The sequence below is a fragment of the Chiloscyllium plagiosum genome, unplaced genomic scaffold (assembly GCF_037043375.1).
Source record: "Chiloscyllium plagiosum isolate Xiang-an unplaced genomic scaffold, Cpla_swu_hap1 HiC_scaffold_39, whole genome shotgun sequence".
In the NCBI taxonomy this organism is placed as follows: domain Eukaryota; kingdom Metazoa; phylum Chordata; class Chondrichthyes; order Orectolobiformes; family Hemiscylliidae; genus Chiloscyllium; species Chiloscyllium plagiosum.
In genome coordinates this window covers 83,239,633-83,267,281 of record NW_028270177.1, presented here as the reverse complement: position 1 = coordinate 83,267,281, position 27,649 = coordinate 83,239,633, and positions in this window count along the sequence as shown.

Sequence of the window (27,649 nt, the reverse complement as noted above, 5' to 3'; positions counted from 1 at the left end):
CCACCCTCTGTCTTCTACCTTCGAGCCAGTTCTGTAACTCCCCGTATTCCATGAGAATTAATCTTGCTAACTACTCTCCCATGGGGAACCTTTTCGAACGCCTTAGTGAAGTCCATACAGTTCACGTCCATTTCTCGGCACTCATCAATCCTCTTTGTTACTTCTTCAAAAAACGCAAATAAGTTCTAGAAAAATGATTTCCCACGCACAAAGCCATGTTAGCTATCCTTAATCAGTCCTTGCCTTTCCAAATACATATACATCCTATCCCTCAGCATTCCCTCCAAAAACTTGCCCACCACTGACTTCAGGCTCACCAGTCTCTCGTTCCCTGGCTTGTCCTTATCAACTTTTTTATATAATGGTACTCTTCTGGAATACTGTGTCCAATTCTGCTTACCTTGTTATAGGAAGGATGCTGTTGAGGTGTAGAGTGTTTAGAAGAGATTTACCAGGATGTTGTCAGAAACAGAGGGGCTGAGTTATAAATGTAGACTGGTTAGGCTGGGACTGTTTCACTGGACAGAAGAAACTTGAGGGGTTATACAGGCTTATAAAATCATGAGAGGTCTAGATAAGGTGATTGGTTGTTCTCTTTTAACTAGGATTGGATATTCAAGACTAGGGGGATATTTTAAGATGAGAGGAGAAATGTTTTAAAAAGACATGAAATGCAACTTTTTTTTACACAGAATGTTTGTGCGTGGAATGAACTTCCAGAGGAAGTGGTGGATAGCAGATGCAGTTACAAAGTTTAAAATACATTTAGATCAGTACATCAGTTTGGATAGTGCTGTGAGCTGTTCCCTCCCCCCACCCTTTAATGAATCCCTTTTGGATTTCACCCTCTGCCAATGCCTATGCAGTGGTGTGGGGAGGCCAGCAGAGGGTGATATTGCATCAGTTTAAACAACACAGACTGTCGGAACTACCCAACACAGACTGTCGGAACTACCCAACACAGACACACAAGTACACTGATGATACGCAGATAAAGGGAGCCTATCAGGTTTCCTCTTCTTCTGTGCTTCATCAAAACCTCATTCGCTCTGTCTGGAGTGTGTTAGGCTTTTTGTTCCTCCATTGACAGCATGTCATTATTTGACTCCCTCTGTGATACTAACTTGCTCACACAAGGGAGTGTGGCATGATTTCAGTTGTTCCGTGGGCCTGTGACTCTGTGACAATCTCAACGTGTGTACAAAGTTAACAATCACACAACACAAGAGTTTTAAATTTGTACATGCCATTCCAACCCGGCCAGCTCCAAATCAATGCTTATAGATGGCACCAAACCTGAAAGCATTATAACGTTTCTGGAGGACGGTGTGGAACGCCAACAGGCCAGTAACACATTGGTGTAGTGTTCAGGTTTATGGGAGATGGGAATCAATGCAGAGCAGTGTGAGATGATGTACTTTGGAAGGAAGGACATTAGAAGCCAATATAAAACAGGCTGTACTGTTATAAAGAGGGTGCAGGAACAGAGGGTCCTGGGTGTATATGATTGTTGAAGATGTCAGGACTAGTGGGGAGAGCAATAACTATCACAGATTAGCTTCCGTATCTGAGCTGTTTTCAGGCGGAGGTGTAGGAGGGAGTCTCTGTGCTCCCTTCCCGGGAGGTGGTGGTGACGATGTGTTGTGAGCCCACCCTCCTGCCCGCCAAGACTAGGGGGATTCCATTTGTACCAGCTCAGCACAAAAGGGAGATGGCATCAGGTCCACAGTTTCTAAGTTGTGCCAGTGGGTTTAAAGTGAGAATTGCCCTTCACTGAACATTGCTCCTTACTCGGTCGGTGGGACGTGGATGTTTCAGAATCTCCACACGAGGTCTCCCGGTCCTCTCCGGCTCGTACCAGGGTCCTCCCACATGGCAGGGGGAGGAGGAGGAGGGAACAGATATCGGGCACTCCACCACCCGGCTTGTCCCTTTCTGTCCTATTCCAGGCTGTTTCTCCTGGAATGGGAGAAAGAGATGGAGGGTGGGAGTGGGTGGCCCTCCTGTTAGTGCTGGTGTAGGTGGGGGTAGGGAGAGATATGGTGAGGGGTCCAGGGAGAGTCAGTCCACAGTGATATATCCATACAGTGTTATTAGTGTGGGGGGTGGGGTAAAGTGGAGAGAAGAGAGAGAGAGAAAGGAGGAGAGAGAGAGAAAGTGGGAGAGAGAGAACGGGGGAGAGAGAGGGGGAGAGAGGGGTGGAGATAGAGGGAGAGAGGGGAGAGAGAGGGAGAGAGAAGGAGAGAGAGACAAGGAGGGAGAGAAAAAGGGAGAGAGGGGGAGATAGAGAGGGGGGAGAAATAGAGGGGAGAGAAGAGAGAGAGAGAGAAGGCACTGCACTGAGAGTCGTGGACCATGAGCCTTGTTCGGGGGTTGGTGCTATAACAGATATACAGTGAGTGTTAGGGAACAGAGGAAGCTGAGTGGCCCTTATCCTGACTGAGGGGGGAAGGTTATTGATACTTGTCCTGCATTACTGGTCATTTCTTCAGATCGCAGATACTGCACTGAGGTAGGTGGTGCGCTCAGACCATGCTTGTTAGGTCTGGTGGTGTGGCCCCCTCTGGGAAGAGAATGGTCCCCCTCTGTACTAGGCCATCCACCAGGACCTCCATGCCCGTGTCGACAAACCGTGGTGTAATTGTCCCTTATCTGACATGGTCGGGGTAAACTGTGCAGGGCAGCTCCAAACAGATAAAGCTCAAACATGTGTCCATTGGATTGTTAAAGATGGCATCAGTACCAGGGATCACGGAATACACCACCGGGCGGTGGTGTGTACCTCCAGCCATGATGGGTGGGAGAATGGGGCTGGTATTGAATGAGAGGGACACCATGGGGTGAGGTGAGTAGTTAATTAGGTGAGTTCGATAAGATAGCACCAGGAAACTAGCTCAGCCTCGTGCAGACAATCCCTCTGACAAACGCAATGAAGACAGGCTCATGTTACAGGATGCTATCGATGTGTTTACATTTCAGCATTAGAAAACTGGGAACACATCCTTCCATGACACTGTCTCTCAGTCTCTCCCTCTCTGTCGATATCCCAAACCCCTCCCATGTGGTAATATTTAAACTGATTCACTCATCATCTTTCTCTGGCAGTGATGTTCACACACACAGCATCCCCTTGTCATGCTACATTGGAGATATGGAGATGTAAATGGATGGGAGCGGAACATCCTGTCACTTCCAGCATGGGCTGCAAGTTTCCCCGCACTGTGCAAGAATCTAACACAGTGTTACTGTGCAATGCACTGGGGTGATGGACACAGACCTACATGCTGGGAGGGTAACTGCTCCTGGGTTACAGATCATGCACTGGGGTGGTGTACAGAGTTCTACATGCTGGGAGGGTAACTGCTCCTGGTTTACAGATGAATTCACGGGTGATCACTGCACAGGCCGCTGTGCTGGTCAGACTATCTGGTTGAGGTTTATAGATAATGCAATGATATGGTCTGTGCAGCTCCCCTGCTGGATAGATATTTGTTTCAAGTTCACACATTAGTGCCGTGTTGTGGTCTGCACAGCTCCCCGTGCTGGACAGATATCGAGTCCGGGTTCAGAGATCAATGCACTGCTGTGGACTGCACAGCTCAACGCGCTGGGTAGATATATGGTCTGGGTTTATAGATCAATGCCCTGATCTGATCTGTGCAGTGTTCTACTCTGGCCAGATTGTTGGATTGTATTGACCAGTGCAATGGATGAATCCGCACAGATTGCTGGATTGCACTGAGCAGTACATTGGCCTGGTCTACACAATGTTCCACGGTGAACAGATATCTCCCCTGGGTTGATGGTGTCTGGGCTGGTTCTGGGAGGTGGATTGAGAATGTGGTATATCTAACCCTTTCAGCTGATCTGGCAATGCCTTTAGTTCCCATTCCTGTGATTGGACCCTCCATCTCTCACCCCATTAATCCTGTCCCAGACATTCTATAACTGACATTCCCCAGAACGTCCTTTTCCCAGACATTCTATAACTGACATTCCCCGGAACGTCCTGTCCCCGACATTCGAGAACTGACATTCCCCGGAACGTCCTGTCCCCGACATTCTATAACTGCCATTCCCCGGAACATTCTAACCCCGACATTCTGTAACTGACATTCTCCGGAACGTCCTGTCCCTGACATTCTATAACTGCCATTCCCCGGAACGTCCTGTCCCTGACATTCTATATCTGACATTCCCCGGAACGTCCTGTCCCTGACAACCTATAACTGACATTCCCCGGAACGTTCTATCCCCAACATTCTATAAATGACATTCCCCGGAACGTTCTGTCCCCGACATTTTATAAGTGACATTCCCAGGAACGTTCTGTCCCCAACATTCTATAACTGCCATTCCCCGGAACGTCCTGTCCCTGACATTCTATAACTGCCATTCCCCGGAACGTTTTATCCCCAACATTCTATAACTACCATTCCCCGGAACGTTCTGTCCCCGACATTCTATAACTGCCATTCCCCAGAAGGTCCTGTCCCTGACATTCTATTACTGTCATTCCCCGGAACGTCCTGTCCCAAACATTCTATAACTGCCATTCCCCGGAACGTCCTGTCCCTGACATTCTATTAGTGACATTTCCCGGAACTTCCTGTCCCAGACATTCTATAACTGACATTCCCTGGAACGTTCTGTCCCTGACATTGTTTGTGAACGGCCAGATGTCAGTGAATTGAGCAAACGATAAGATCCCGAGGGAAGAGATCCCGTTCCAGGGAGAAGGAGACACTGTTCCGAAGGCCCCTCAGGCAGTTAATGGGGTGAACACGTTTTCCCTGCGTTTACATTTCTTCACGACACAAGATTGACCACAAGTTAGACCAAAATACAGCATTTCCCAAACTCCGTTTGTCTTCAGGAAACTGGGAGAGAATCCTTCAGGACAGCAACGTTCCCAACCTCCGTATTAAGAACTGGGAAGGAGTGACCTGTGCCTGCTCGAGTGATCGAGTGTGTGGGAACGTTCTAGAAACCATCTGTCCTTATGGATGTGTCTCTGTGTGTTTGGGGACGGAGGGTTTCTTGTGGTTTATATCACAGTTTTGTCAGTAATTCTGACATTCCCATTTGTTATTCCAGCTCCAATTATTTTAATAAATCCCTGAATACAAGGACACATTTGAAAATCTCACTGGGTCCCCAATCAAACGGGTCCCTTTGCCTCCAGGCTGATGGATAATGGGTTTGTTTTCCTTCCTCACAGTTAATGTAGTGACCATTTACGTCCTGCTTTATAAAGATTGTGGATTGTCTCCATGTGTCAGACGTTACCTGGGGGCCATGGCAGCGGCGGATCTCCTGGTCATTATCGTTGACCTGATACTGAGACACATTCCTATTGTTTATCGGGATCAGTTTTATTTCCTGAGGGACTCCGTCCCCGTGTGTAATATCCACGCCGTCCTGCTTTATGCAGCCACTGACTGCTCTGTCTGGTTCACCGTCACTTTCACCTTTGATCGGTTTGTGGCCATTTGTTGCCAGAACGTGAAAAGTAAATATTGCAGTGAGAAAACGGCGGCTGTGGTTCTGGGAGCAGTGACTGTGCTGAGCTGTTTAAAGAACATTTCTGCTATTTTATGCTCACGGCTCGGTATCGGATGTGGAACGCCCCCTGGTTTTGTGATATAACACATGCTGGTCTATTCTCCAGTGTTTGGGTCACAATCGAGTTCCTCCACCACATTCTAACCCCGTGTGCCCCATTTCTCCTGATTCTGCTGCTCAATGTTCTCACCGTCAGACACATTTTACTGACCAGCGGAGCCCGCAGGAGACTCCGCGCTCACACCAATGGGGATGCTCAGTCTGACACTGAAATGAGAAACCGAAAAAAATCCATCATTTTACTGTTTGTGATCTCGGCCAATTTCATCCTGTTATGGCCAACGTTAATGCTGTATTGTATATGGAGACGAATGTGGTGGATTAGGTATCGGTCTGTGTTTCTCGATCCCTTTGTGCAGGAATTGGGCTTCATGCTTCAGCTCCTCAGTTGCTGCACAAACACCGCGATTTATGCCGTGACCCAGACTAAGTTCAGGCAGTAGCTGAAGAATGTGCAGAAATATCCCTTCACCCAAATCCATTCATCAATCAAATTCCCTCATTAATCAATCCATCAAGATTTTCTCATTTTAATTCAGTGTTTCAGCGATGGAGCAGCCTGTCGCTATGGTAACAGACTGAGGGTAGCGCTGGTTTGTCTATACTTATCCCACAGGGGGGTTACAGGGACACATTTCAATGTTTCTCACAACTCAGGGGCCGATGATAAAATGCTCCATCCCACTGACTGTATCCATCACTTCCATTTGTAAACAACAAAAATGTTAATTAAAGCGTGCCAAGCAGCAGATTGATCGATGTTGTTGTGTGTCTTTGTGTTGGAGAAGCTGAGCTGGAGAGAGACAGACTCAGCCCCAAGTCCTGGTCCTCAGGGAAGGGGAGGACACCGTGCCCTGAGCTCAGGAGCTGGGTTTAACTCCGTCTGTCCTTACATTCACCTCTGGGTCTCCCACTTCAACTTGGCTCTCAGCAGAATTCACCTTGCTCCCTTTGTCCTTCTCCTTCCATATATCCTCCCACTCACACACTGCACTGCTATTTCTCTCTCATTTCCCATTTACACACTCAATTCCACTGTCCTTGCCTTCCCCAATCTCATTCACTCTCTCTCCATCTTGCGATCATAACCTCCCAATGTTACTGTCTTCATCAAATCCTTCGGTGCTGGGGGAACAGAAGATGGTTGTCGAACTTCAGGCCGATATTAGGGAACAGAGAGTGGGACGGCATATCAGACCATTGCCAGGGCAACAGTATGGAGCTTGGGCCAAACGCCATTACTTGGGGACATAGTGAGTGTGAGAACATGAGCCGTTACTCGGGGGTAACAGGTGAAGTGGCACCGTAGGCTGTGGCTGAGCTTGGTACAACAGGATATCGCAAACAGAACAATTGTGTGGGACATACTGTCTTTTACTCAGGGAATAGAATGGAGATGGGGTTAAAGGCCATTTAGAGGGGATCAACTGGGCCGGTGTTCACAGGCTGGAGCTCAGTTTAAGGTGTGTGAGGAGTGTTATGGTGGGAGACTGTGTGGGCGTGTGAACGTGATGCTGGGGGAGTGAGAGAGGGAGTGAGCGTGATGGTGGGTGAATGTGTGGAGGAGTGAGTGTGATGCTGGGAGAGTGTGCGAGGGAGTGAGCCTGATGGTGGGGAAATGTGTGGGGAAGATAGCGTGATAGTGGGAGAGAGTGTGGGGAAGTGAGAGTAACGATGGGGGCGTGTGCAGAGGAGTGAACGGGACAATGTGAGTGTGCGGGCGAATGAGCGTGATGGTGGGGCAGTGCACGGGGTCTGAGAGTCAGGGTGGGGCTGTGTGTGGGGGAGTGAGCGATACAGTGGGGGAGAGTGTGCTTGCGTGAGTCTGATGGTGAGGCTTTGTGCAGGATGAGTGAGCATGACAGTGGGGTTGTGTGTGGTGGAGAGTGTGTGAAGGTGTGCGACTATGCAGGGGAGTAAACATGACGGTAGGAGAGTTTGTAGGGGTGAGCGTGACAGTGGGGGTTGTGTGGGGCAGTATGTGTGAGGGTGGTGGAGTGTGTGGTGGTGAGCGTGACGGTGAGGGTGGTGTGTGGCAGCATGCATGATGGCTTTGGATTGTGTGTGGGTGAGTATGATGGTGAGGTTGGTGTGGGGCAGCGTGTGAGGGTGGTGGAGTGTGTGAGGGTGAGCATGACGGTGGGGGTAGTGTGGAGCAATGTGTGTAAGTGTGGGGGTGAGCGTGATGGTGAGGGTGGTGTGGGGCATTGCGTGTAAGGGTGGTGGAGTGTGTGAGGGTGAGCGTGACGGTGGGGGTGGTTTGGGGCAATGTGTGTAAGTGTGGGACAGTGTGTGGGGGGAGTGTGATGGTGAGGGTGGTGTGGGGCATTGTGTGTGAGGGTTGTGGAGTGTGTGGGAGTGAGCGTGACGGTGGCGTGGTATGGGGCAGTGTGTGTCATGGTGGTGGAATGTATGGGTGTGAGGGTAATGGTGGTGCTCGTGTGGGGCAGAGTGTGTGAGGGTGGTGGTGTTCGTGGTTGTGAGCGTGACGGTGGGGATGGTGTGGGACAGTATGTGTGATGGTTGTGGAGTGTGTGGGGTGACGTGTGATGGTGGGGGTGGTGTTGGGTAGCATGTGTGATGGTTGTGGATTGTGTGGGGGTGAGTATGACGATGAAGTTGGTGTGTGGCAGTGTGTATGATGGTGGTGGAGTGTGTGGGGATGAGCATGACGGTGGGGGTTGTGTGGGGCAGTGTGCGTGAGGGTGGTGGAGTGTGTGGAGGTGAGATTGACGGTGGGTGTGGTGTGGGGCAGTGTGTCTGACGGTGGTGGAGTGTGTGGAGGTGTGCGTGACGGTGGGGGTGGTGTGTGGCAGTGTGTGTGATTGTGGTGGAGTGTGTGGGGGTGAGCGTGACAGTGGGGGTGGTGTGGGGCAGTGTGTGTGACGGTGGTGGAGAGTGTGGTGTTGAGCGCGACGGTGGGGGTTGTGTGGAGCATTGTGTGTGAGGGTGGTGGAGTGTATGGGGGCGAGCGTGACGGTGAGGGTGGTGTGGGGCAGTGTGTGCGAGTGTGGTGGAGTGTGTGGGGATGAGCGTGACGGTGGGGGTGGTGTGGGGCAGTGTGTGTGATGGTGGTTGAGTTTGTGGGTGTGAGCGTGACGGTGAGGGTGGTGTGGGGCAGTGTGTGTGATGGTGGTGGAGAGTGTGGTGTGAGCGCGATGGTGGGCGTCATGTGGGGCAGTGTGTGTGTGTCCGAATGAGAGTGACGGTGGAAGTTGTGAGGGGCATTTTGTGACATAGTTAGTGTGAGGGGGGTCAGAGTGTTGGTGAGGGAGTGACGGTGAGGGAGTCAGGGTGACGGTGATAGAGTGAGTGTGAGAGGGCCAGGGTTACTGTGAGTGAGTGAGTGTGAGTGGGTCAAGGTTACCGTGATGGAGTGAGTGTGTAGCGATCAGGGTGACGGTGATGGACTGAGTGCGAGGGGGTCTGGGTGACAGTGATGGAATGAGTGTGATGGAGTGAGTGTGAGGGGGTCAGGATGACGGAGATGGAGGGAGTGTGATTGATTCAGGGTGAGGGCAATGGAGTGAGTGTGAGGTGGTCAGGGAGACAGTGATGGAGCGAGTGGTGGGGATGTAATGAGTCTGGGGGATGAGTGTGACGGTGATGGAGTGAGTATGAGGGGGTCAGGGTAACGGTGATGGAGTGAGTGTGAGTGGGTCAGGGTGACGGTGATGAAGTGAGTGTGACGGGGTCAGTGTGACGCAGATGGCGGGAGTGTGAGGGGGCCAGGGTGACATTGATGGAGCGAGAGTGATTGAGTCAGGGTGAGGGTGATGGAGTGAGTGTGAGGGGGGTCAAGGTGATGGTGAAGGAGTGAGTGTGAGGGGGTCAGAGTGACAGAGAAGGAGTGAGTGTGTCGGGGTCAGTGTGACAGTGATGGAATGAGTATGAGACGGTCAGGCTGACGGAGATGGAGTGAGTGTGAGGGGGTCAGGATGACGGAGATGGAGTGAGTGTGAGAGGGTCAGTTTGACAGGGATGGAGTGAGTGTGAGGGGGTCAGTTTGATGGTGATGGAGTGAATGTGAGGGGGTCAGGGTGACGGTAATGGAGTGAGTGTGAGGGGGTCAGGTTGACTGCGATGGAGTGAGTGTGAGGGGGTCTGGATGACGGTAATGGAGTGAGAGTGAGTAGGTCACGTTGAGGGTGATGGAATGAGTGTGTGTGGCTCAGTGTGACAGTGATGGAGTGAGTGTGAGGGGGTCAATGTGACAGTGATGAAGTACATCTGAAGGGGTGAGTGTGAGGGCGATGGAGTGAGTGTGAGGGGGTCAGTGTGACGGTGATTTAGTGAGTGTGAGTGGGTCAGGGTGACGGTGATGAAGTGAGTGTGACGGAGTCAGTGTGACGCAGATGGCGTGAGTGTGAGGGGGTCAGGGTGATGGTGATGGAGCGAGAGTGATTGAGTCAGGGTGAGGGTGATGGAATGAGTGTGAGGGGGTCAGGTCAACGGTGAAGAAGTGAGTGTGAGGGGGTCAAAGTGACAGAGAACGAGGGAGTGTGTCGGGGTCAGTGTGACAGTGATGGAGTGTGAGTGGGTCAGGGTGACTGTGATGAAGTGAATGTGACGCCGTCAGTGTGACGCAGATGGAGTGAGTGTGAGGGGGTCAGGGTGACGATGATGGAGTGAGTGTGAGGGGATCAGGGTGATTTTGATGGAGTGAGTATGAGGGGGTCAGGGTGACGGTGATGTAGTGAGTGTGACGGCGTCAGTGTGACGCTGACGGAGTGAGTTTAATGGGGTCAGTGTGACGGAGATTGAGTCAGTGTGAGGGTGTCAGGGTGAGGGTAGTGGCGTAAGTTTGAGGGGTTCAGTGAGATTGAGATAGAGTGAGTGTGAGAGAGTCAGAGTGACGGTAATGCAATGACTGGTGAGGGGATCTGGGTGAAGGCGATGGAGTGAGTGTGAGGGGGTCAGTGTGACTGGGATCGTGTGAGTGTGAGGGGGTCAGGAAGACGGTGATGTAGTGCATCTGAGGGGGTTAGTTTTAGGGTGATGGAGTGAGTGTGAGGGTGTCAGTGTGACACTGATGGAGTGAGTTTAATGGAGTCAATGTGACGGAGGAGTGAGTGTGAGGGGGTCAGGGTGATGGTGAATGGGTGAGTGTGAGGAGGTCAGGGTGAAGGTGATGGAGTGAGTGTGAGGGGGTCAAAGTGATGGAGAAGGTGTGAGTGTGTCTGGGTCAGGGTTACGGTGATGGAATGAGTTTGAGCGGGTCAGGGTGACGGTGATGGAGTGAGTGTGAGCGGGTCAGTGTGACGCAGAGAGCGTGAGGGTGAGGAGGTCAGGGTGACGATGATGGAGTGAGTGTGAGGATGTCAGGATGACGGTGATGGAGTGAGTGTTCGGGGGTCCGGGTGCCAGTGATGGAGTGAGAGTGAGGGGATCATGGTGACGGTGATGGGGTGAGTGTGAGGGGATCATGGTGACGGTGATGGGGTGAGTTTGAGGTGGTCTGTGTGACGGTGATGGAGTGACTGTAAGGGTGTCAGCGTGACGCTGATGGAGTGAGTTTAATGGGGTCAGTGTGACGGAGATAGAGTGAGTGTGATGGTGTCAGTGTGATGGAGATGGAGTGAGTGCAAGAGGGTCCGGGTGACGGTGATGGTGTGAGTGTGAGTGGGCCAGGGTGAGGGTAATGGCGTAAGTGGGAGGGGTTCAGTGAGATTGAGATAGAGTGAGTGTGAGAGGGTCAGGGTGACGATAATGCAATGACTGTGAGGGGATCTGGGTGAAGGCGATGGAGTGGGTGTGAGGGGGTCAGTGTGACTGGGATCGTGTGAGTGTGAGGGGGTCAGGGAGACGGTGATGGGGTGTGTGTGAGGGGGTTATGGTGACGGTGAAGGAGCGAGTGTGAGGGGGTCAGGGTGATGGTGAAGGAGTGAGTGTGAGGGAATCAGGGTGACGGTGACAGAGTGGTGTGAGAGGGTCAGGGAGACAGTGATGGAATGAGTGTGAGGGGGTCAGGGAGACGGTGATGGAGTGAGTGTGAGGGGGTCACGGTGACGGTGATGGAGTGAGTGTGATGGGGTCAGGGTGACCGTGATGGATCGAGTGTGAGGTTGTCAGGGTGATGGTGATGGAGTGAGTTTGAGGGGATCAGTGTGAAGTTGATGGAGTGAGTGCGAGAGCGTCAGGATGACGGTGCTGCAGTGAGTGTGAGAGGGTCATGGTGACGGTGATGGGGTGAGTGTTAGGGGGGCAGTGTGACTGTGATGGAATGAGTGTTAGGGGGTCAGGGCGGTGGGGATGGAGTGAGTGTGGGGAGATGAGTGTGAGGGTGATGGAGTGAGTGTGAGGGGAGGAATGTGACGGTGATGGAGTGAGTGTGAGGAGGTCAGGGTGACGGTGATGGAGTGAGTGTGAGGAGGTCAGGGTGACGGTGATGGAGTGAGTCTGTCGGCGTCAGGCTGACGGATATGGAATAAGTGTGAGCGGGTCAGGGTGACGGTGATGGAGTGAGTGTGAGGGGTTCAGTGCGACGCAGATGGCGTGAGGGTGAGGTGTTCAGGGTGACGATATTGGAGTGAGTGTGAGGGGGTCACGGTGACGGTGATGGAGTTAGTGTGAAGGAATCAGGGTGATGGTGAAGGAGTGTTTGTGAGGGGGTCAGTGTGACGGAGATGTTGTGAGTGTGAGGGTGTCAGGGAGTTGGTGATCGAGTGAGTGTGAGGGGCTCGGGGTGACGATGACCGAGTGAGTGTGAGGGTGCAGTGTGACTGGGATCGCGTGAGTGTGAGGGGGTCAGGGAGACGGTGATGGAGTGAGTGTGAGGGGGTCATGGTGAAGGTCATGGAGCGAGTGTGAGGGGGTCAGGGTGATGGTGAAGGAGTGAGTGTGAGGGAATCAGTGTGACGGTGACTGAGTGAGTGTGAGAGGGTCAGGGAGACAGTGATGGAGTTAGTGTGAGGGGGTCAGGGAGACGGTGATGGAGTGAGTGTGAGGGGGTCAAGGTGACGGTGATGGAGTGAGTGTGAGGGGATCTGGATGACGGTGATGCAGTGAGTGTGAGAGGGTCATGCTGACGGTGATGGGGTGAGTGTTAGGGGGCATTGTGACTGTGATGGAATGAGTGTGAGGGGGTCAGGGCGGTGGGGAAATGAGTGTGACGGTGATGGAGTGAGTGTGAGGGGATGAATGTGACGGTGATGGAATGAGTCTGTCGGGGTCAGAATGACGGTGATGGAATGAGTGTGAGGTGTTCAGTGCGACGCAGATGGCGTGAGGTTGAGGTGTTCGGGGTGACGATGATGGAGTGAGTGTGAGGGGGTCAGAGTGACGGTGATGGAGTTAGTGCGAGGGGGTCACGGTGACGGTGATGGAGTTAGTGTGAGGGAGTCAGAGTGATGGTGAAGGAGTGTTTGTGAGGGGGTCAGGGTGACTGTGATGGAGTGAGTTTGAGGAGGTCAAGATGACACTGATTGAGTGAATGTGAGGGAGCTAGGGTGATGGCGATGGAGAAATGTGATGGGGACATGGTGACAGTGATGGAGCGAGTGTGAGGTGGTCAGGGTGACGGTGAAGTAGTGAGTGTGAGGGTGTCAAAGTGATGGAGAAGGAGTGAGTGTGTCGGGGTCAGGTGACGGGGATGGAATGAGTGTGAGGGGGTCAGTGTGACGCAGATGACGTGAGGGTGAGGGGGTCAGGGTGACGGTGATGGAATGAGTGTGAGGATGTCAGGGTGACGGTGATGGAGTGAGTGTGAGTGTGAGGGGATCAGGGTGACGGAGCTGGAGTGAGTGTGAGGGGATCAGTGTGATGTTGATGGAGTGAGTGCGAGAGGGTGAGGATGATGGTGATGCAGTGAGTGTGAGAGGGTCATGGTGACGGTGATGCAGTGAGTGTGAGAGGGTCATGGTGACGGTGATGGAGTGAGTGTGAGTGTGTCAGTGTGACGGAGATGCTGTGAGTGTGAGGGTGTCAGGTAGACTGCGATGGAGTGAGTGTGAGTGAATCAGTGTGACGTTGACCGAGTGAGTGGGAGGGGTTAGGGAGACGGTGATGGAGTCTGTCTGAGGGGGTCAGTGTGACAGTGACAGAGTGAAGGTGAGGAGGTCAGGGTGACGGTGACGGAGTGAGTGTGAAGGGGTCAGGGTGAAGGTGATGGAGTGAGTGTGAGGGGTCAGGTTGACGGTGCTGGAGTGAGTATGAGGTGGTCAGTGTGACTATGACCGCGTGAGTGTGAGGGGGTCAGTGTGAATGTGATCCAGTGAGTGTGAGGGGGTCAGTGTGAAGGAGATGGAGTGAGGGAGAAGGGGTCAGGGTGACAGTGATGGAGTGAGTGTGAGGGGATGAATGTGACGGTGATGGAATGAGTCTGTCGGGGTCAGAATGACGGTGATGGAATGAGTGTGAGGTGTTCAGTGCGACGCAGATGGCGTGAGGTTGAGGTGTTCGGGGTGACGATGATGGAGTGAGTGTGAGGGGGTCAGAGTGACGGTGATGGAGTTAGTGCGAGGGGGTCCCGGTGACGGTGATGGAGTTAGTGTGAAGGAGTCAGAGTGATGGTGAAGGAGTGTTTGTGAGGGGGTCAGGGTGACTGTGATGGAGTGAGTTTGAGGAGGTCAAGATGACACTGATTGAGTGAATGTGAGGGAGCTAGGGTGATGGCGATGGAGAAATGTGATGGGGACATGGTGACAGTGATGGAGCGAGTGTGAGGTGGTCAGGGTGACGGTGAAGTAGTGAGTGTGAGGGTGTCAAAGTGATGGAGAAGGAGTGAGTGTGTCGGGGTCAGGTGACGGGGATGGAATGAGTGTGAGGGGGTCAGTGTGACGCAGATGACGTGAGGGTGAGGGGGTCAGGGTGACGGTGATGGAATGAGTGTGAGGATGTCAGGGTGACGGTGATGGAGTGAGTGTGAGTGTGAGGGGATCAGGGTGACGGAGCTGGAGTGAGTGTGAGGGGATCAGTGTGATGTTGATGGAGTGAGTGCGAGAGGGTGAGGATGATGGTGATGCAGTGAGTGTGAGAGGGTCATGGTGACGGTGATGCAGTGAGTGTGAGAGGGTCATGGTGACGGTGATGGAGTGAGTGTGAGTGTGTCAGTGTGATGGAGATGCTGTGAGTGTGAGGGTGTCAGGTAGACTGCGATGGAGTGAGTGTGAGTGAATCAGTGTGACGTTGACCGAGTGAGTGGGAGGGGTTAGGGAGACGGTGATGGAGTCTGTCTGAGGGGGTCAGTGTGACAGTGACAGAGTGAAGGTGAGGAGGTCAGGGTGACGGTGACGGAGTGAGTGTGAAGGGGTCAGGGTGAAGGTGATGGAGTGAGTGTGAGGGGTCAGGTTGACGGTGCTGGAGTGAGTATGAGGTGGTCAGTGTGACTATGACCGCGTGAGTGTGAGGGGGTCAGTGTGAATGTGATCCAGTGAGTGTGAGGGGGTCAGTGTGAAGGAGATGGAGTGAGGGAGAAGGGGTCAGGGTGACAGTGATGGAGTGAGTGTGAGGATGTCAGTGTGACGGTGATGGAGTGAGTGTGAGGATGTCAGGATGATGGTAAGGGAGTGAGTATGAGGTGATCAGTGTGAAGTTCATGGAGTGATTGCGAGAGGGTCAGGATGACCGTGATGGAGTGAGTGTGAGGGGGTCAGGTGATGGTGAAGGCATTTTTCTGAGGGGGTCAGAGTGATACTGATGGAGTGAGTGTGAGAGGGTCAGGGTGGCGGTGATGGAGGGAGTGTAAGGAGGTCATGGTGACACCGATTGAGTTAATGTGAGAGGGTCAGGGTGATGGTGATGAAGTGAATGTGAGGGGTTCATGGTGACGGTGATGGAGTGAGTGTGAGTGGGTCAGGGTGACGGTAATGAAGTGAGTGTGACGGAGTCAGTGTGACGCAGATGGCGTGAGTGTGAGGGGGTCAGGGTGATGGTGATGGAGCGAGAGTGATTGAGTCAGGGTGAGGGTGATGGAGTGAGTGTCAGGGGGTCAGGTCAACGGTGAAGAAGTGAGTGAGAGGGGGTCAAAGTGACAGAGAACGAGGGAGTGTGTCGGGGTCAGTGTGACAGTGATGGAATGAGTGTGAGTGGGTCAGGGTGACTGTGATGAAGTGAATGTGACGCCGTCAGTGTGACGCAGATCGAGTGAGTGTGAGGGGATCAGGGTGACGATGATGGAGTGAGCGTGGGGACATCAGGGTGACGGTGATAGAATGAGTGTGACGTGGTACGTGTGACGGTAATTGAGTGAGTGTGAGGGGTTCAGTTTGACGGTGATGGAGTGAGTGTGAGGGGGTCAGGGTGAGAATGATGGAGTGAGCGTGAGGGGGTCAGGATGAGGATGATGGGTCGAGTGTGAGGGGGTCAGGGTGACGGTGATGGCGTGAGCGTGAGGGGGTCATGGTGATGTTGACGGCGCGAGTGTCAGGGGGTCACCATGACGGTGAAGGAGTGAGTGTGAGGGGGCCAGGGTGACAGTGTTGGAGTGAGTGTGAGGGGGTCAGGGTGACGGTGATGAAGTGAATGTGAGGGGGTCAGGGTGACGGTGACGGAGTGAGTGTGAGGGGGTCAGGGTGACACTGATGGAGTGAATGTGAGGGAGTCAGGGTGATGGTGATGGAGTGAGTGTGAGGGGGTCAGGGTGAGAATGATAGAGTGACAGTGATGGGGTCAGAGTGAGGATGATGGAGTGAGCGTTAGGGGGTCAGGGTGAGGATGATGGAGCGAGTGTGAGGGGGTCAGGGTGAAGATGTTGGAGTGAGTGTGAGGGGATGAGTGTGACGTTGATGAGAGAGGGTGAGGGGATCAGTGTGATGGTGTTGAAGTGAGTGTGTGTGGGGGTCAGGGTGACGGTGATGGAGTGAGTGTGAGAGGGTCAGAATGACGGTGATGAAAGGAGTGTGAGGGGGTCAGTTTGACGGGGATGTAGTGAGTGTGAGGGGTACAGGGTAAGGGTGATGGAGTGAGTTTGAAGGGGTCAGAATGACGGTGAAGGAGCAAGATTAATGGGGTCAGTGAGACGGAGATGGAGTGAGTGTGAGAGGGTCAGAATGACGGTGATGAAGTGAGTGTGAGGGGGTCAGTTTGACGGGGATGGAGTGAGTGTGAGGGGTTCAGGGTGATGGTAATGGAGTTTGTGTGAGGAAGTCAGGGTGACACTGAAGGAGTGAATGCGAGGGAGTCAGGGTGATGGTGATGGAGTGAGTGTGAGGGGGCCAGGGTGACGGTGAAGCCGTGAGTGTGAGTGGGTCATTGTGACGTTAACAGTGTGAATGTGAGTGGGTCATGGTGACGGTGAAGGAGTGAGTGTGAGGGGATCAGGGTGATTTTGATGGAGTGAGTATGAGGGGGTCAGGGTGACGGTGATGTCGTGAGTGTGACGGCGTCAGTGTGACGCTGACGGAGTGAGTTTAATGGGGTCAGTGTGACGGAGATTGAGTGAGTGTGAGGGTGTCAGGGTGAGGGTAATGGCGTAAGTGTGAGGGGTTCAGTGAGATTGAGATAGAGTGAGTGTGAGAGAGTCAGGGTGACGGTAATGCAATGACTGGTGAGGGGATCTGGGTGAAGGCGATGGAGTGAGTGTGAGGGGGTCAGTGTGACTGGGATCGTGTGAGTGTGAGGGGGTCAGGAAGACGGTGATGTAGTGCATCTGAGGGGGTTAGTTTTAGGTTGATGGAGTGAGTGTGAGGGTGTCAGTGTGACGGTGATGGAGTGAGTCTGTCGGCGTCAGGCTGACGGATATGGAATAAGTGTGAGCGGGTCAGGGTGACGGTGATGGAGTGAGTGTGAGGGGTTCAGTGCGACGCAGATGGCGTGAGGGTGAGGTGTTCAGGGTGACGATAATGGAGTGAGTGTGAGGGGGTCACGGTGACGGAGATGTTGTGAGTGTGAGGGTGTCAGGGAGTTGGTGATCGAGTGAGTGTGAGGGGCTCGGGGTGACGTTGACCGAGTGAGTGTGAGGGTGCAGTGTGACTGGGATCGCGTGAGAGTGAGGGGGTCAGGGAGACGGTGATGGAGTGAGTGTGAGGGGGTCATGGTGAAGGTCATGGAGCGAGTGTGAGGGGGTCAGGGTGATGGTGATGGAGTGAGTGTGAGGGGGTCATGGTGAAGGTCATGGAGCGAGTGTGAGAGGGTCAGGGAGACAGTGATGGAGTGAGTGTGAGGGGGTCAGCGAGACGGTGATAGAGTGAGTGTGAGGGGGGCACGGTGACGGTGATGGAGTTAGTGTGAGGGAGTCAGGGTGATGGTGAAGGAGTGTAAAAGAGGTGGTCAGTGTGACGGAGATGGTGTGAGTGTGAGGGTGTCAGGGAGTTGGTGATCGAGTGAGTGTGAGGGGTTCGGGATGACGTTGACCGAGTGAGTGTGAGGGTGCAGTGTGACTGGGATCGCGTGAGTGTGAGGGGGTCAGGGTGACGGTGATGGAGCGAGTGTGAGGGGGTCAGGGTGATGGTGAAGGAGTGAGTGTGAGGGAATCAGTGTGACGGTGACTGAGTGAGTGTGAGAGGGTCAGGGAGACACTGATGGAGTGAGTGTGAGGGGGTCAGGGAGACGGTGATGGAGTGAGTGTGAGGGGGTCAAGGTGACGGTGATGGAGTGAGTGTGAGGGGATCTGGATGACGGTGATGCAGTGAGTGTGAGAGGGTCATGCTGACGGTGATGGGGTGAGTGTTAGGGGGGCAGTGTGACTGTGATGGAATGAGCGTGAGGGGGTCAGGGCGGTGGGGATGCAGAGAGTGTGGGGAAATGAGTGTGACGGTGATGGAGTGAGTGTGAGGGGATGAATGTGACGGTGATGGAATGAGTCTGTCGGGTCAGAATGACGGTGATGGAATGAGTGTGAGGTGTTCAGTGCGACGCAGATGGCGTGAGGTTGAGGTGTTCGGGGTGACGGTGATGGAGTTAGTGTGAGGGAGTCAGGGTGACGGTGAAGGAGTGTTTGTGAGGGTGTCAGGGTGACTGTGATGGAGTGGGTTTGAGGAGGTCACGATGACACTGATTGAGTGAATGTGAGGGAGTTAGGGTGATTTGGATGGAGAGAATGTGATGGGGGCATGGTGACAGTGATGGAGCGAGTGTGAGGTGGTCAGGGTGACGGTGAAGTAGTGAGTGTGAGGGTGTCAAAGTGATGGAGAAGGAGTGAGTGTGTTGGGGTCAGGGTGACGGGGATGGAATGAGTGTGAGGGGGTCAGTGTGACGCAGATAACGTGAGGGTGAGGGGGTCAGGGTGACGGTGATGGAATGAGTGTGAGGATGTCAGGGTGACGGTGATGGAGTGAGTGTGAGGGGATCAGGTTGACGGAGCTGGAGTGAGTGTGAGGGCATCAGTGTGATGTTGATGGATTGAGTGCGAGAGGGTGAGGATGATGGTGATGCAGAGTGTGTGAGAGGGTCATGGTGACGGTGATGCAGTGAGTGTGAGAGGGTCATGGTGACGGTGATGGAGTGAGTGTGAGTGTGTCAGTGTGACGGAGATGCTGTGAGTGTGAGGGTGTCAGGGTGACGGTGATGGAGTGAGTGTGAGGGGATCAGGGTGACGGAGCTGGAGTGAGTGTGAGGGGATCAGTGTGACGGTGATGCAGTGAGTGTGAGAGGGTCATGGTGACGGTGATGCAGTGAGTGTGAGAGGGTCATGGTGACGGTGATGGAGTGAGTGTGAGTGTGTCAGTGTGACGGAGATGCTGTGAGTGTGAGGGTGTCAGGTAGACTGCGATGGAGTGAGTGTGAGTGAATCAGTGTGACGTTGACCGAGTGAGTGGGAGGGCTTAGGGAGACGGTGATGGAGTCTGTCTGAGGGGGTCAGTGTGACAGTGACAGAGTGAAGGTGAGGAGGTCAGGGTGACGGTGACGGAGTGAGTGTGAAGGGGTCAGGGTGAAGGTGATGGAGTGAGTGTGAGGGGTCAGGTTGACGGTGCTGGAGTGAGTATGAGGTGGTCAGTGTGACTATGACCGCGTGATGTGTGAGGGGGTCAGTGTGACGGAGATGGAGTGAGTTTGAGAGGGTCTGGGTGACGGTGATGGTGAGAGTGTGAGTGGGTCAGGGTGAAGGTGATGGAGTGAGTGTGAGGGGGTCAGCGAGATTGAGATAGAGCGAGTGTGAGAGGGTCCGGGTGACTGTAATGATGTGAGTTTAAGGGGATAAGTGTGACGGTAATGGAGTGGCTGTGACGGGATCAGGGTGAAGGCGATGGAGTGAGTGTGAGGGGGTCAGTGTCACGGTGATGGAGTGAATGTGAGGGTGTCAGGGTGACGGTGACCGAGTGAGTGTGAGGGTTCAGTGTGACTGGGATTGCGTGAGTGTGAGGGGATCAGGGAGACGGTGAAGGAGTGAGTGTGAGGGGGTCAGAGTGACAGAGATGGCGTGAGGGAGAAGGGGTCAGGGTGACAGTGATGGAGTGAGTGTGAGGATGTCAGTGTGACGGTGATGGAGTGAGTGTGAGGATGTCAGGATGATGGTAAGGGAGTGAGTATGAGGTGATCAGTGTGAAGTTCATGGAGTGATTGCGAGAGGGTCAGGATGACCGTGATGCAGTGAGTGTGAGAGGGTCATGGTGACGGTGATGGGGTGAGTGTGAGGGTTAGTGTGACTGTGATGGAGTGAGTGTGAGGGGGTCAGGGTGACTGTGATGTAATGAGTGTGAGGGAGTCAGGGCGGTGGAAATGGAGTGAGTATGGGGAGGTGAGTGTAACGGTGATGGAGTGATGTTGAGGAGGTCAGGGTGATGGTGATGGAGTGAGTGTGTCGGGGTCATGGTGACGGTGATGGAGTGAATGTGTGGGGGTCAGGGTGACGGTGATGTAGTGGGGGTGAGGAGGTCGGGGTGATGGTGATGGAGTGTGTGTGTCGGGGTCAGGGTGACGGTGATGGAATGAGCGTGAGTGGGTCAGGGTGACGGTGATGGAGTGAGTGTGAGGGGATCAGGGTGACGGAGCTGGAGTGAGTGTGAGGGGATCATTGTGATGTTGATGGAGTGAGTGCGAGAGGGTGAGGATGATGGTGATGCAGTGAGTGTGAGAGGGTCATGGTGACGGTGATGGAGTGAGTGTGAGAGGGTCAGTGTGACGTTGACCGAGTGAGTGAGAGCGATTCGGGAGACGGTGATGGAGTCTGTCTGAGGGGGTCAGTGTGACAGTGACAGAGTGAATGTGAGGAGGTCAGGGTGACAGTGACGGAGTGAGTGTGAAGGGGTCAGGGTGACAGTGATGGAGCAAGTGTGAGGGGGTCAGGGTGACCGTGATGGAGTGAGTGTGAGGGGGTCAGGTGATGGTGAAGGCGTTTTTCTGAGGGGGTCAGAGTGATACTGATGGAGTGAGTGTGAGAGGTTCAGGGTGACGGTGATGGAGGGAGTGTAAGGAGGTCATGGTGACACCGATTGAGTTAATGTGAGAGGGTCAGGGTGATGGTGATGAAGTGAATGTGAGGGGTTCATGGTGACGGTGATTGAGCGAGAGTGAGTGGGTCATGGTGACGGTGAATGAATGACTGTGAGGGGATCAGGGTGACTGTGATGGAGTGAGTGTGAGGGCGCCAGGGTGACTGTGATGGAATGGGTGTGAGGGGGTCAGAGCGGTGGTGATGGAGTGAGTGTGAGGGGTTCAGGGTGAGGATGATGGAGTGAGTGTGAGCAGTTCAGTTTGAGGATGATGGAGTGTGTGTGAGGGGGTCAGGGTGAGGATGATGGAGTGAGGGTGAGCAGGACAGGGTGAGGATGATGGAGTGAGTGTGAGGGGGTCAGTGTGACAGTGATGGAGTAAGTGTGCGGGGATGAGTGTGACGTTGATGGAGTGTGGGTGAGGGGATCAGTGTGATGGTGTTGGAGTGAGTGTGTGTAGGGGTCAGGGTGACAGTGACGGAGTGAGTGTGAGGGGTTCAGGGTGATGGTAAAGCAGTTTTTCTGTGGGTGTCAGGGTGACAGTGATGGAGTGAGTGTCAGGGGATGAGTGTGACGTTGATGGAGTGTGGGTGAGGGGATCAGTGTGATGGTGTTGGAGTGAGTGTGAGGGGGTGAGGGTGATAGTGATGGAGTCAGTGTGAGAGGGTCAGGGTGACAGTGATGGAGTGAGTGTGAGGGGGTCAGGGTGACAGTGGTGTAGTGAGTGTGAGGGGGTCAGGGTGACAGTGATGGAGTCAGTGTGAGAGGGTCAGGGTGACAGTGACGGAGTGAGTGTGAGGTGTTCAGGGTGATGGTGAAGGAGTTTTTCTGTGGGTGTCAGGGTGACAGTGATGGAGTGAGTGTCGGGGATGAGTGTGACGTTAATGGAGTGTGGGTGAGGGATCAGTGTGATGGTGTTGGAGTGAGTGTGAGGGGGTGAGGGTGAGGATGATGGAGTGAGTGTGAGGGGGTCAGGGTGACAGTGATGGAGTGAGTGTGAGGAGGTCAGTGTGACGGTGATGCAGTGAGTGTGAGAGGGTCATGGTGACGGAGATCGTGTGATTGTGAGTCGATCAGGGTGAGTGTGATGGAGTGAGTATGAGGGGGTTTGGGTGACTGTGATTGAATGAGTGAGAGGGGGTCAGGGCGGTGGTGATGGAGTGAGTGTGGGGAGATGAGTGTGACGGTGATGGAGTGAGGATATGGAGGTCAGGGGGACGGTGATGGAGTGAGTGTGAGGGCATGTGCGTGACGGTGATGGAGAGAGTGTGAGTGGATCAGGGTGACTGTGAAGGAGTGTGTGTGTGGGGGTCAGTGTGACGGGATGGAGTGAGTTTGAGGGGGTCAGGGTGAGGATGATGGAGTGAGGTTGACGGTGACAAGGTGAGGATGATGGAGTGAGTGTGAGGGGGTCAGGGTGAGGTTGATGGAGTGAGTGTGAGTGGGACAGGGTGGGGACGATGGAGTGTATGTGAGGGGTTCAGGGTGAGGATGATGGAGTGAGTGTGAGGGGGTCAGGGTGAGGATATTGGAGTGAATGTGAGGTCGTAGGCTGATGGTGATGGAGTGTATATGAGACAGTCTGGGTGACAGTGACGGAGTGAGTGTGAAGTGGGCAGTGTAACGTTGATGGAGTGAGTATGAGGGGATCAGTGTGATGGTGTTGGAGTGAGTGTGTGGGGGGGTCAGTGTGACGGTGATGGAGTGTGTGTGAGGAGGTCAGGGTGTCTGTGATTGAGTGAGTGTGAGGGGATGAGTGTGATGGTGATGGAGTTGGTGTGTGTGGATCAGGGTGACTGTGTTGGAGTGAGTGTGAGGGGGTCAGTGTGACGGTGATGGAGTGAGTGTGAGGGGGTCAGGGTGACAGTAATGTAGCGATTATGAGGGGGTCAGGGTGACCGTGATGGAGTGAGGGTGAGGGGGTCAGGGTGATAGTGAAGGAGATTTTCTGAGGGGGTCAGGGTGACACTGATGGAATGAGTGTGAGAGGGTCAGGGTGACGGTAATGGAGTGTGTGTGAGGGGGTCAGAGTGACGGTGAAGGAGTGAGTGTGAGGGGGTCAGGGTGATGGTTAAGGAGTGTTTGTGAGGGGGTCAGGGTGATGGTGAAGGAGTGTTTGTGTGGGGGTCAGGGTGATGGTGAAGGAGTGTTTGTGAGGGGGTCAGGATGACACTGATGGAGTGAATATGAGGGAGTCAGGGTGATGGTGACGCAGTGTGTCTGAGGTGGTCCTGATGACGGTGATAGAGCGAGTGTGAAGGGGTCAGGGTAATCGTGATGGAGTGAGTGTGACTGGGTCATATTGACGGTGATGGCGTGAGTGTGAGGGGGTCATGGTGACGTTGATGGTGCGAGTGTCAGGGGGACAGGGTGACGGTGATGGTGTGAATGTGAGGCGGACTGGGTGACAGTGAAGGAATGAATATGAGGAGATCAGTGTGATGTTGATGGCGTAAGGGTGAGGGGATCAATATGATGGTGTTTACAGTTACCCTGTCCCCCTCACACTCGCACCATCAACATCACCATGACCCCCTCACACTCACTCCATCACCGTAACACTGACTCCCTCACACTCACTCCATCACCATCACCCTGTCCCCCTCACACTTACTCCATCATCTTCATCCTGTTCCCCTCACACTCACTCCAGCGCCATCACCCTGACTCCCTCACGTTAACTCCATCATTGTCACCCAGACCGTCTCACACTCACTCCATCATCCTCACCCTGTCCCACTCACACTCACTCCATCACCCTCAGAAAAACTCATTCACCACCACCCTGACCCCCTCACACCCACTCCACCACGGTCACCCTGACACCCTCACACTCGCTCCATCACTGTCAGACTGACCCCCTCACACTCACTCCATGACCATCACCCTGAACCCCTCACACCCACTCCATCATCCTCACCCTGACCCCCTCACGCTCACTCCATCATCCTCACCCAGACCGTCTCACACTCACTCCATCATCCTCACCCTGTCCCACTCACACTCACTCCATCACCGTAACACTGACCCCACACAGTCACTCCATCACCGTCACCCTGAACTCCTCACCCTCACTCCATCACCGTCACACTCATCTCCTCACACTCACTCCATCACCACCGCCCTTACCTCCTCACACTCCTTCCATCACAGTCACCCTGACACCCTCACACTCACTCCATCTCCGTCACACTGACCCCCTCACACTCATTCCATCACCGTCACTATGACGCTCACACTCACTGCATCACTGTCCCACTGCCACCTCACACTCGCTCCATCACCGTCTCCCTGAACCCCTCACAGTCATTCCTTCACCGTCACCCTGACCCCCTCACACTCACTCCAACACCATCACACTGACTCCCTCACATTAACTCCATCAGTGTCACCCTGACCCGCTCATACTCACTCCATCAGTGTCACCCTGACCCCTCAGAAAAACTCATTCACCATCACCCTGACCCCCTCACGCTCACTCCATCACAGTCACCCTCACACCCTCACACTCGCTCCATCACTGTCATCCTGACCCCCTCACATTCACTCCATCATCCTCACCCTGACCCCCCCACACTCACTCCATCATCCTCATCCTGGTCCACCCACACTCACTCCATCACCGTCACACTGACCTCCTCACACTCACTCCATCACAGTCACCCTGATCCACTCACACTCACTCCATCACCTTCACCCTGACACCCTCACACTCATTCCATCACAGTCACCCAGGGTGTCTGTGATGGAGTGAGTGTGAGGTGGTCAGTGTGACGGTGATGGAGTGAATGTGTGGGAGTCCGGGTGACAGTGATGGAGTGAGTGTGAGGGGATGAGTGTGACTGTGATGGAGTGAGTGTCAGTGGATCAGGGTGACTGTGACGGAGTGAGTGTGAGGAGGTCAGGGTGACTGTGGTGCAATGAGTGTGATGGTGTCAGGGCAGTGGGGATGGTGTGAGTGTGGGGAGATGAGTGTGATGGTAATGGAGTGAGGGTGAGGAGGTCAGTGTGATGGTGACAGAGTGAGTGTGTGGGAGTCAGGGTGATGGAGATGGAGTGAGTGTGAGGAGGTCAGGGAGACTGTGATGGAGTGAGTGTGAGGGGGAGAGTGTGACTGTGATGGAGTGAGTGTGAGTGGATCAGGGTGACTGTGATGGAGTGAGTGTGAGGAGGTCAGTGTGACGGTGATGGAGTGAGTGTGAGGGGAACAGGATGAGGATGATGGAGTGAGTGTGAGGGGTTCCTGGGACGGTGATGGAGTGAGTGTGAGGGGGTCAGGGTGACGGTGACGGAGTGAGTGTGAGGGGGTCAGGGTGACTGTGATGGAGTGAGTGTGAGGGTGTCAGGATGATGGTGAAGGAGTGTTTCTGAGGGGGTCAGAGCGACACTGATGGACTGAGTGTGAGAGGGTCAGGGTGACGCTGATGGAGTTAATGTTAAGGAGTCAGGATGATGGTGATGGAGTGAGTGTGAGGGGGTATGTCAGGAATAAAAGAATAACTAGGGTAGGAATAGGTCCAGTCAAGGATAGTAGTGGGAAGTTTCGTGTGGAGGCTGAAGGGATTGGGGAGACACTGAATGAATACTTTTCGTCAGTATTCAATCAGGAACAGGACATTGTTGTCAATGTGAGTACTGAGTCACAATTAAGTAGAATGGATGGCTTTGAGGTATGTAGAGAAGAGATGTTGGAAATTCTGGAAAGGGTGAAAATAGATAAGTCCCCTGGGCCCGATGGCATTTATCCTAGGATTCTCTGGAAAGCAAGGGAGGAGATTGCAGAGCCATTGGCCTTGAATGTTATGTCCTCGTTGTCTACAGGAGCGTTGCCAGAAGATTGGAGGCTAGCAAATGTGGGTCCCTTGTTCAAGAAGGGGAGTAGGGATAACCCTAGTAACTATAGGTCGGTGAGTCTCACTTCTGTTGTGGGCAAAATCTTAGAGAGAATTGTAAGGGATAGGATTTATGAACATCTGGATAGGAATAATGTGATCAAGGATAGTCAGCATGGTTTTGTGAAGGGCAGGTCGTCCCTCACAAACCTTATTGAATTCTTTGAGAACGTGACTAAGGAGGTGGACGAGGGGAAGGCGGTAGATGTGGTGTTTAGTAAGGCGTTTGATCAGGTTCCCCATGGTAGGCTACTGCAAAAAATACGGAGGTATGGCATTGGGGGAGAGTTGGAGGTTTGGATTAGGAGTTGGCTGGCTGGAAGAAGACAGACGGTAGTAGTTGATGGCAAAGGTTCATCTTGGAGTGCCGTCACTAGCGGTGTTCCGCAAGGATCTGTTTTGGGACCATTGCTGTTTGTCATTTTTATAAATGACCTGGAGGAGGGGTTAGAAGGTTGGGTGAGCAAGTTTGCGGATGATACGAAAGTCGGAGGAGTGGTCGACAGTGACGAAGGATGTGGCAGGTTACAGCGGGATATAGACAAACTGCAGATCTGGGCAGAAAGGTGGCAAATGTATTTCAATGTAGCTAAGTGTGAGGTGATTCACTTTTGTAAGAGTAACAAAATGATGGGGTACTGGGCTAATGGTCGGATAATTGGTAGTGTGGATGAGCAGAGGGATCTTGGTGTCCATGTACACAGATCTTTGAAAGTTGCCACCCAGGTAAATAGTGCGGTGAAGAAGGCATATGGCGTACTGGCTTTTATTGGTAGAGGAATTGAGTTCCGGAGTACTGAGGTCATGTTGCAGTTGTATAAGACTCTGGTCGGGCCGCATCTGGAGTATTGTGTGCAGTTTTGGTCGCCATACTATAGGAAGGATGTGGAGGCACTGGAACGGGTGCAGAGGAGGTTTACCAGGATGTTGTCTGGTATGGTAGAAAGATCGTATGAGGAAAGGGTGAGGCACTTGGGGTTGTTTTCATTGGAGAAAAGAAGGTTTAGGGGTGACTTGATAGAGGTATACAAGATGATTAGGGGTTTAGATAGGGTCGACAGTGAGAATCTTTTTCCACGTATGGAGTCAGCTATTACAAGGGGGCATAGCTTTAAATTAAGGTGGGGGGGGGGAGGTAGGTGTAGGACAGATGTTAGGGGTAGGTTCTTTACTCAGCGAGTCGTGAGTTCATGGAATGCCCTGCCAGTAGCAGTGGTGGACTCTCCCTCATTATGGGCATTTAAGTGTGCATTGGATAGGCATATGGAGGATAGTGGGCTAGTGTAGGTTAGGTGGACTTGGATCGGCGCAAAATCGAGGGCCGAAGGGCCTGTACTGCGCTGTAATCTTCTTCCATGTTCTATGTATGGGTCACGGTGACGGTGATGGAGCGAGTGTGAGGGGTCAGTAGGACGGTGATGCAGTGAGTGTGAGATGGTCATAGTGACGGTGATGGAGTGAGTGTGAGGGGGTCTGTGTGACAGAGATGAAGTGTGTGTGAGGGGGTCAGGGTGACTGTGATTGAATGAGTGTGAGGGGGTCAGGGCAGTGGTGATGGAGTGAGTGTGGGGAGATGAGTGTGACGGTGATGGAGTGAGAGTGAGGAGGTCAGTGTGACGGTGATGGAGTGACTGTGAGGGGATGAGTGTGAGGATGATGGAGTGAGGGTGAGGGGGTCAGGATGACGGTGAAGGATTGAGTGTGAGGGATGAGTATGATGGTGATGGAGAAAGTGTGAGTTGACCAGGGTGACTGTGATGGAGTGAATATGTGGTGGTCAGTGTGATGGTGATGGAGTGAGTGTGAGGGGGACAGGGTGAGGAT